Consider the following 10713-nt stretch of genomic DNA (forward strand, 5'->3'; position numbering starts at 1 on the left):
ATGACCCATAAAAGCAGCCACCACCTTCTTAGCTGGCTTCACCAGGACATTTGTGCCTCTGCTATTATTGGCCAGTTAGAGACAATGAAGGTAGATCTGCAGTAGTGAGGAAGGAGGGGTAGGCTCCCTCTTCCCTGAGAAGAAAGAAACAAAAATACAAGAGAAAGGAGCCAGCAGGTGTAACCAAGTCAGCCAGTAATAAATTAACTATAACGCATAGTTACAATACAAAGCAAGAAGAGCAGGATCTGCCCTGCCACTGCGGCTCCACCCAAAACCCACTGCCACGGCCGAGGAAGGCATTGCTTCTGGAGGTGTAAGGGTCATTTATACTGCTTTACAAGAGGTGCTGAAGACCTCCCTCATCCACGATGGCCTAGCCCACGGAATTCCTGAAGCTGCCAAAGCCTTAGATAAGCGCCAAGCCCACCTTTGTATACTTGCATCCAACTGTGACGAGCCTATGTATGTCAAGTTGGTGGAGGCCCTCTATGCTGAACACCAGATCAACCTAAGTAAGGTTGACGACAACAAGAAACTAGGGGAATGGGTAGGCCTCTGTAAAATCGACAAGGAAAACACCGTAAAGTGGTTGGTTGCAGTTGTGTGGTAGTTAAGGACTATGGCAAAGAATCTCAGGCAAAGGATGTCATTAAGGAGTACTTCAAATGCAAGAAATGAACAAATAAACTTGGGTTTTGTTTCTCAAAAAAAAAAAAAGAAGAGCAGGATCTGTATGTAACTATGGCCAGTGATCTGGAAACCCCTCCCCCCTTGTTTACCCCACAGAAACTTTCCCTCCCCTCTCCTTGAGTCCTGGGAAACCTTAAACTAAGAAATCACATGCCCATTGCTTAGCTACGGTAAAGGTTTATAACCTGTAAGAAAATCAACTTTGGGGAGCTACGTTTTGGAGCTACAAGTCTCACATGCTCTTCCGACTTTAATAAATCCTACTTCCTTCATCAAGTTGTCTGGGCATTTTTGTCCTCCTTTGATTCCTGCAATAGTAAAGTACAGCAACCAATGCTCTGTCCATGGACCCAAGAATGTCCTTCTAAAGTGGCCATCAAACAAGACATCTTAGCAAGGGTGGCTTTATGTAAGCCAGAGTTCTGAATTTTGTTTTAAGTTGTCATTTCTAAGTAACTATCTGTGTAAACTGCACAGAATCCTTATTTTCTTTAAATTGCTCTTTATTTTGACATTTTTCCTTTGACTGAAACTGGCCCCAACCAGTACCCTAACTCATCCACCTCCTTCTCCCTTGCTTAATTATTAAGCCCTCAGGACAAGGAGATTCTGGTCAGCATTCAGTAGTCTTAAGAACAAGGTCCTAGATCTATGGATCATAGAAACAGACTTCAATCAAACTACAGACAATATTTTGGCCTCAGTTGCATTTTAGCTTTAGTCCCAGAAAAGCAGAACAATTCCACAAAACAAATCCTTATAAAATTGGATTGAACAACTCCATGGTTGACAGTAGGACCAGAAACAATGATCCATTACCCCCTATTCTAACCTATTAGTAGAGACCACACTCTTAACTCCTTTAGTCAACATGAGTAATGATTTTTTTCCCTATATAAACCATCCCCTGGAAGCCATGTCCTTGAGCTAGCTACCTGTGACTCTGGACATGCTGCCATCTCCTTAATAAATCCTTACTTTCTTGGCTACAAACTCCTGTTTATATCTTTTTGGGCTTTGATGCACAGAGGTAAATGGCCTCCTTTGGTTCAGTAACATCTGCAGTCCTTGCAGCTGGAAGCTCAAGCTGAAGAGACTCAGCTGCTACAAGAAGAATGGCAGATGAAGCCTCTCATTATGACAATGTAGACAACCAGATAGACTATTCTTGTGAGATTCTAACTAGATTCAAAATGTCTGTGCCAATAAGATATGTTTAAAGGTGAGTAAAGAACTTTATCTTAACCCCAATCAGCAAACATTAACAGTGATGGAGTTACGTACACATTTGCAATATGTTGTGAATTAATATCAGTGCACAAAATGAGGTGACTAAGAATACTACATTTTCTTTTCTTTATTTTTTTTTAGATATTTATTCATTTTAGAGAGGAGAGAAAGAGGGAGAGAGAGAGAGAAGAGGGGAGGAGCAGGAAGCATCAACTCCCAAATGTACCTTGACCAGGCAAGCCCAGGATTTCAAACCAGCAACCTCAGCATTCCAGGTCAATGCTTTATTCACTGCGCAACCACAGGTCAGGCTCTTTTCTTTTCTTTTTTTAATGGAATATTTTATGAGTTTGCATGTCACCCTTGCTCAGGGGTCATACTAATCTTCTCTATAGTATTCTAATTTATTTTTTTGAGTATATGTGCTGCTTAAGCAGCACAGAATACTATATTCTCACCAGGCTCTACCACACTATTGAGAAATTATCAACTTCAATGACTTTGGGGACCAAGTTCCCAAGAGAGATATGCAAAGGTCCAAGGGGCTGACATAATGCCACACTAGTCATGATAGGGGAACTCAAGAGTCAGAAATTTAGCTTTAATAATAGTAGCTTTTAATTTTAATCAATAGGCTTAGAGATTAATACAAGTAAAAAGCTTTGTTCCAGGTGCTGGATCCATGAATGGGCCTATATGACTTCATGAGGCTGCAAGCAATCCACCTTCATGTGCCAAGCCCCAGAGATCCACAAACAAAACGGTATTAAAGCCCTGATGCTCCGAGGGCTGAACACTATCTGACAAGTATGCAGATAAAGAATTACTGGTTAAAAAAAAAAATTACTGGTTATCAGAGGAAAAAATGCTGGAAGAATCCCTGGACTGCAATTTTATCTCATTAACTTCTCTCTCAATTCCAAACCCCTTACCCATCTCTTTTTCCTCCTTATAAAAAAAGGTTGGTTGAGATGAGGTGTTAAGATGGTTTTGAGGTACAGAACCCCTATCTTCTCAGATTGCTGGCTATTTGAATAAAGGGCTCCTAAAGGTTCAGTCCTTGTCTCCACTTATTTGGCTGAGTGGTGACAGGCAGCACGAACACAAATACTTTTCCAGTTTCAGTCAGTGTTGATTCATCCACCTCACAAACCACATTCACATCCTGTGGTCTTCTAATTCAATTCTCCCCTCCCAGGAACCTGCAAAGCCACTCCCCTGTTATCCCAGTACCGCAAGAGAGCAAGGCCAGGACCCAGGATTACAAATGGCTTTCAGTGCTGCTGAGAAGATTTTCTCCCAGCCTGGTCCTTCTTTTTTTTTACAGAGACAGAGAGAGAGTCAGAGAGAGGGATAGATAGGGACAGACAGACAGGAACAGAGAGAAATGAGAAGCATCAGTCATTAGTTTTTCATTGTGACACTTAGTTGTTCATTGATTGCTTTCTCATATGTGCCTTGACCGCGGGCCTTCAGCAGATCGAGTAACCCCTTGCTCGAGCCAGCGACCTTGAGTCCAAGCTGGTGAGCTTTGTTCAAACCAGATGAGCTTGTGCTCAAGCTGGCGACCTCAGGGTCTCGAACCTGGGTCCTCTGCATCCCAGTCCGAGGCTCTATCCACTGAGCCACGGCCTGGTCAGGCCCAGCTTCGTCTTTATAAAGCAATATTTCCTCTTCACCTCAAGGAAACCTAGCAGAAGCCCCTTCAGGGTTGTTTAGCCCCAGAAATTAGGTTTTCACCAACCCAAAAGGATTCCTTAGCCATTAGGCTCTTTCTGCTTTCAGCCTAACATAAGCCCTGGGGCAGAGGATAGATGAGAAAAGAGAAGAACAAACAGAATTTAGAGATCCAAAAAATTACCTTGCCACCTTCTAAAGGCTTTTTCTCTCATTCAGAGACAATTGGAAGTCCCTCTTTTGACCTATAAAATTCAATATGAGTTGACCTCTTGTTTTCCGTGTCTCTTCCTTTGCACACCCTCATAATTACACTATAATCACATGGGGCTTCTTCATGTTCCTTAAATTTACCAACCATTCTCCTTATCAGAACTTTGCATTAGTCAGCTGCCAGAAGGAGCCCAATAAGCCCCATCTCATGGTTTTTATGTCCTTATATAGTCTCCTCCTATGCTGAATAAGATTGATCTGAGTGTAGACTTAAGAAATATCCAAACCTGTATAGAATTTTTGAGTTTATCTGAGCCAGCCTGACCAGTGGTGGTACAGTGCATAGAGCGTTGACCTGGTACTCTTGAGTCCCTGGTTTGAAACCATGAAGTCACCAGCTTGAGCAGGGCTCATTGGCTTGAGCACAGGCTTGACAGCTGAGTGTGCAGATTGTTGGCTTGAGCACAGTATCATTGTCATTATCTTAAGGTCACTGGCTTGAGCAAGGAGTTACTGGCTTGGCTTGAACCCCTTGGTCAAGTCACATATGAGAAGCAATCAATGAACAATTAAAATGATGCAAATACAAGTTGATGCTTCTCATCTCTTTCCTCCCTCCCTCTCTCTCTCTCTCTCTTTCTAAGGAAAAAAAAAAAGTTTATTTGAGCCAAACTGAAAACATACTAGGGAACAAGATCTCAAATGCTCCAGAAAATACAGTTTTGCATCTTTTCCATGCACTGAAATTAAGGAGGGAACTTAAGGAAGGTTACATGGAGGTTGGAAAAAGCAAGGCAAGGATTGGATTATGGGATAGTGAAGATTATGTGTTCTCTTGAGGTGCTTATTCTAAAGGTGTTTTAACCTAGCTGCATAAAAAAATAATGGAGAAGGCTTGCTTAAGGCAAAGATAAATCTTTTACTAAAAAGTTATATGCCTGGGGTGTGACCACTCACCATGACCTGCCCAGTTAGGAATTTATGATCAGATTACCCTGTGAAGTTACTTTCTATAAATGCCTTCCTCCTTTTTTTTTTCTGTCTACATGTGAAACAATTTGACTTTTCAGAGATAATGATGTTTGACTTGTGAGGTAAGTCATATAAGACATGTGGCTTCTACCTTGCCCTAGACCCGTGATGGCGAACCTTTTTATAAAAACTGCCCACTTTTGCAGTGCTGGTCAACCTGGTCCCTCCCGCCCAGTAGTGGGCATTCCAGCTTTCATGGTGGGTGGTAGCGGAGCAACCAAACGGCATCGCGATTGGCCCACCATGAAAATTGGAATGCCCACTAGTGAGCAGGAGGGACTAGGTTGACCAGCACTACAAAAGTGGGTAGTTTTTATAAAAAGGTTCACCATCACGGCCCTAGACTGTTTGCTGTGGGAAAAGCCAGGCAGCCACTATATCATGAGGACCCTCAAGTAGATCCACATGGAGAGATACTAAGGCCTCCTGCCAACCACCAACATCATGTTAATGAACCTTTTTAGAATTGGGTCCTTCAGCCCATGTCAAGCCTTCAGAGCCCTATCTGACATTGTTATAAAATACCATACCCCAGATTCTGAAAGATACTGTACCCCATCGAGTCTATGTAGAAACACCAAGTCCAGATGAATATTGAAGAGTTTTATTGAAGGAGGAGATTTGTTAAATATGCCAGCCACATATGGCTGACATGGGGCATCTGCAGACTCAAATCGTGCACACCGAGTATATTTCAGAGGCTGCTTATATACTCTTTGATCACATACAGGTTGGGGGGGCATGGCAGCATGACATAATCATTAACAAGATTAATATTCAACAAGATTTACATTACAGTAACAAGATTAATATTTGACAAGATTTTCATTACATTAACAAGATTAATATTTGACAAGGTTTATGTTACATTAACAAGATTAACATTTGGTCTAGGGGATTTACAAAAAACATTAAAACTTTCAAGGTAATACTATCAAAGACATTCACAATTCCTTTCAGTATTTATCTCTCCTCCTTTGCCTAGAGGTACATGTTAATCTCAGGATTCCAGAAGGGAGGAAGAGCTAAAATCAGTGTAGGGTGGTAGCAAATCCTATCTCTTATTGAAAGTGAAAGGGAGTTCTTCAAGTAACCTTAATCCTTTCAGAGAAGTTAAAACCAAATGACCCTAGTCGTCCTGTAAGTCAGAAGACTTCTATATTCTTTTTCCTCCATTTTCCAAAGAAAGGACAGGACAGAAAGCCTGACTTTTCCTTTTAAAATGAAATTGCCAATACTAAGTTTTACAGTTCTGTGGTACCTTACTACATTCCCCACCGGTTTTATGTCCTAAGTCAAATCTTTGACTTAATTTACTGAAAAGCATGACGCTGTTGTAGGTGTATTAATTTATAACATTTAACAGATATTTAACAGACAGCATTAATAGCAATACAGTTCACTAAAGAAACAAATGTTACTAATCAATTTCCTATAAACTGCACAAACGTTTTGCAACTTTTATAAAATTAGCTGGCTTTTGTTTTACCCTCATTTTCCTTTTCCCCAAAGTCTGATTAAAAAGGAGTCTTGCCCTGGCCGGTTGGCTCAGCGGTAGAGCGTCGGCCTAGCGTGCAGAGGACCCGGGTTCGATTCCCGGCCAGGGCACATAGGAGAAGCGCCCATTTGCTTCTCCACCCCTCCGCCGCGCCTTCCTCTCTGTCTCTCTCTTCCCCTCCCGCAGCCAAGGCTCCATTGGAGCAAAGATGGCCCGGGCGCTGGGGATGGCTCTGTGGCCTCTGCCCCAGGCGCTAGAGTGGCTCTGGTCGCAACATGGCGACACCCAAGAGGGTCGCAACATGGCGACGCCCAGGATGGGCAGAGCGTCGCCCCCTGGTGGGCGTGCCGGGTGGATCCCGGTCGGGCGCATGCGGGAGTCTGTCTGACTGTCTCTCCCTGTTTCCAGCTTCAGAAAAATGCAAAAAATAATAATAATAATAATAATAAATAAAAAATATAAAAAAAAAAAAAAAAAAAAAGGAGTCTTAGTGAGTTTCTTCATTATTTGGCTGTACGTAAACCAACCAGCTCCTGGTTTGTGGTTGGAGTAGGGCATGCCATTTTTCTACCTTAGCAGCAGTGCAAGTTGTCAGGATCATGGTGTGTAAACCCAGTAGCTGCAGCCACCATCACAGCTGCCTGAGTTCACATTAGATTTGGACAGATGGTAATGAAACAACGGAGCCAAAAACTGGTGAGCCATCAGCTTTAATCCTAGCTTGCACCTGGTGGGCAAGTAAAAACACACACTGGGCTCCAAAACCCACTCATTCAGTGCTCACAAAGCTACTGACTTATCCAAGTTTTCCTAAGATCATAGGTTTGTATCTCACTTGACTTATTCACCTCTATTTCCCATCTCCTTCTCTCTGCACAAACTCTACACAAACTGGCTTCTCCTATAGCACTCCACCATCTTGGCTGCTTCTCCAGGTCTCCTCCACGTGGTCTTTATCTGCTCTCCTTTCTCTGCTCTCTCCTCTAATGCTAATCTCAGGAACTGAAAGAGAGCAAGCTCCCGGTCTGCCTCACTTTATAGTGTAGAAATCCAAACCATTAATCCAATATACAAATAGGGAAGTCTCTAATACAAAGTCACTTATCTGAGGCATGATGGGATTCCTCATGAGAGTGCACCACCCCACATCAAAAAGGGTGGGAAAGGCTTAGTCCTAAAACCAAGCCTCAGGCTACAAGGATCCTGCCTGTCCACAGTTGGCCCCCAACACACATTAATATAATCACTCCCATTCCAAGCAATCACCAGGGTGATGGGCTTCCACGTGGGCAGCGCCATCTTTAACAAAGTGAGCATAATATATTTTATATGCTCAACAAGGTGTGTGGACCCATCCATGTGAGAGTCAGTCCTTGGGTGATGTACTGGATTTCCTGATAACGTTGGAAGCGCCTCTCAGACAGTCTTTTGAACAGTTTGCTGAGTAACCTGTAAATTCTACAACTACTTAGGGGAGGAGTGGTTACATTTCCTTTACTATTTGATTCATGCATTTTATTTGCCCTGAACCTTTTGGTGCCTGTGGGAACAATGTAACTTCAAATTAGCTTCTAATTAATATTGGTTCCTTTCCTACTAGCTTTGAGACAGTGGACATAAATGCAGGCCCAACACTAGAATGGGCGAGCTAAACCTGGATAGAATTCTATATAACAATTTTCTAACAATTGTCAATTATTTATTAAAGTCTATTTCTAAATGTTTACCTGGAAAAATACCTTTTTTTCCTGTTTTTTATAATTTTCTTATTTTGTTTAGTATTCACTTGGACACAAACTAAATACTCAGATATTATGCCTTTTGTAATGGATTCTAAGTTTGGCTTTTCTAATTATTTCTTTCTTGTTGGCAAAATCCTTTTCTAATTGGTTTTGAATAAACCTTTGGCAATAAGGGTCCCAGAACCTCTCTGGTTTTGGGTGGCATTTACTCATTTGAATTACTATGTTCAGATTTTGAGGTAAACTGGAAAAATATATAATAAACAATAAAATTCAAACAGCTAATGTTAACAAATATGCTAATAAGTGTCTTAATACAATAAAGTGACCAAAGCCTACTAGATTATTAAACAAAGTTCTAACTAATACAATAGGATTTAAAATAAAATTCTTACAGTCTCAAATGTTCTTAACATGTTAATGTAATTTTACTAAGTCTATGTTGACACCATCACTGCTTTATATTATTTGCAAATGTAATTCAATTCCCACTTCAGTCTGAGAATTGTCCCAAAGAGCAGGAGTCACACATATTCAGGAAAAGACCATAAGGCACTGGTCCATAATGGTCATATTTTACACTCTACAGCTAGAGTTGAAGTCCTAATGACTACTGCTTTTAACTGGAATTAGGGGCAGGTCTCAGCCTAAAACAGGCATGGAGCATTGAGACAAGAGGAATAAAGGTGACATTATATATTAAACAAAGCAACAGAAATCAGACTGTCGATACCCACAATAGAGATCTTTGAGGGATAAATAAAACTTGAATATTCAGGCAAGGCATAGTAATTGGCCCTTGTGTTCACAAGAAATGAGATCAGTTTACTTGCTACTTGGAAGAAATACTCTAGGCTCATTCACAGTGATGTGAGATAGGGCCAATGGCCTTGGGCAAGTCCCACTAGGCTGGGCAAGGTCAGGTCAAAGATAGCTGGATTAGGGCTGAAAGAGACTGAACCCTCCCTCCACAAAGCAATGGGGCAGCTCACCTTCTCATATACTTTTTTCCCACAGCAAAGGCATGTCCCCTAGTGGGGGCCAAGAAGCCTGGCAGGCTTTAGCTCAGTGATCTTTCTTTCCATTCTTGAAGCAGGGCCCTTATGGAATCCTATGAAGCCCCATTGGGGCATTGGAGCCTTAAAGGGAGTATGCCAAAAGCTGGTATTTTCCTGATCTTTTTTGGGCTCTATTTGCCTTTCCTGTTACTATCTTGTTCATTATAGACCTTAAAAGCCATGCTCATAAGATCTCACTGAGGGGCTTGAGAGGCCTTTTCTGTCTATATAAACTTTTGGAAAAAGACAAAAACAGCGTTATTAGCTGGATCAAATAAAAGAGGATAAAAGCTTGTGAGAGGAACAGGTTAGGTGTCTCCTTTAGGATTCCAGAGTCTCTCTGCTGCTAAATAACTCAGTACATTAGCATTCAAAAGAAATTTTAACAACACTATTTCAAAATGATAATAAAGTAAACATTACATAAAAAGACATTATCAACAATTATTACATATTTTCCAAATATTCAAACCAAGATTGTAACATCACAAGGCTATGAAATAGCAGATAAAAAGAGAATTGACAAAAGGCCTTTGAAATAACATATACATTTTTAACCTGGAAAATATTTTTACACAAGGGAACTTTGTACAAAAAGAAAGTCTTTTGGATTTGGCAGGCTATATAATGCTATATGCCTTACTATTAGTACAATTTTAGTACAGTTTAGCATAAGAGGATTGTAAACTACTACCACAATGAATTATTGATTGAGAAAAACAAGGAATGGTCAAAATGCATTCACTATTTTGTAAATACCCTGCCAGCAAAAAGATATTAATTTTCTTTTGATCCACAGTAATTTACACTATTAAGTCAACATGAGGGGCAGGATGCCTGGGATTCTTGGTGCCTGAGTGGGTACTGTTATGGCTAAAGCAGTGGGTCTCTGCCGGGGTCCAGCCCCGGGGGGAATCCAGGGGTCCCACAGGAAGAGACGGCGTCGGCACGAATCGAGTGAGAGAGCTGAATTCTTTTCTTTCTCTTTATTCTCTAGTTAGCATTTACTGCCAGGCATCTCCCCCAATTGCTGGTCTAGCTCTCCTCTTATGCACACACACTGAGTTACAATCACATGGTGTAAAGCCAGGAGCCACAGCCAGGGCCACCATCAGAGCAGCCCAGCCCCTGCAGGCTCGCATTGGATTCGGACAGTCGGCAAAGAAACCATGGAGCCAAAAACTGGTGGGCCATAGCCTTTAATCCTACCTTGCACCCGGTGGGCAAGTAAAAATACACACTGGGCTCCAAAACCCAGTCACACTCAGTGCTCACAAAGCTACTGACTTATCCGAGTTTCCTAGAATCAAAGGTTTCTAGCTCACCAGCCTTATTCTCCTCAGTTCCCCATCTTCTTCCTTATCCCAGATACAAACTCTACACAAACTGGTATCTCACTCAGCACTCCGCCATCTTGGCTGCTTTTCCTGGCCTCCTCCACGTGGCCTCCTTCCACTGCTGGCTCTACTTTCTCTGCTCTCTCATGCTAACCTCAGGAACCAAGAACCCGAACTCTCATTCCGTCCCCATTTTATAGTGTAGAAATACAAACCCTTAATCCAATATACAA

At 41.7% G+C, this 10713-nt stretch overlaps 2 pseudogenes; one reads left to right on the top strand and one right to left on the bottom strand.

Annotated features, from left to right (window-relative positions):
• LOC136306521 (small ribosomal subunit protein eS12 pseudogene) lies at positions 1–681 on the top strand (annotated as a pseudogene).
• Positions 682–2249: 1568 nt separating this feature from the next.
• On the bottom strand, positions 2250–2363 carry LOC136307165 (U6 spliceosomal RNA; annotated as a pseudogene).
• Between the last annotated feature and the right edge of the window lie 8350 nt (positions 2364–10713).

This window comes from Saccopteryx bilineata, chromosome 5, assembly GCF_036850765.1.
Source record: "Saccopteryx bilineata isolate mSacBil1 chromosome 5, mSacBil1_pri_phased_curated, whole genome shotgun sequence".
Classification (NCBI taxonomy): domain Eukaryota; kingdom Metazoa; phylum Chordata; class Mammalia; order Chiroptera; family Emballonuridae; genus Saccopteryx; species Saccopteryx bilineata.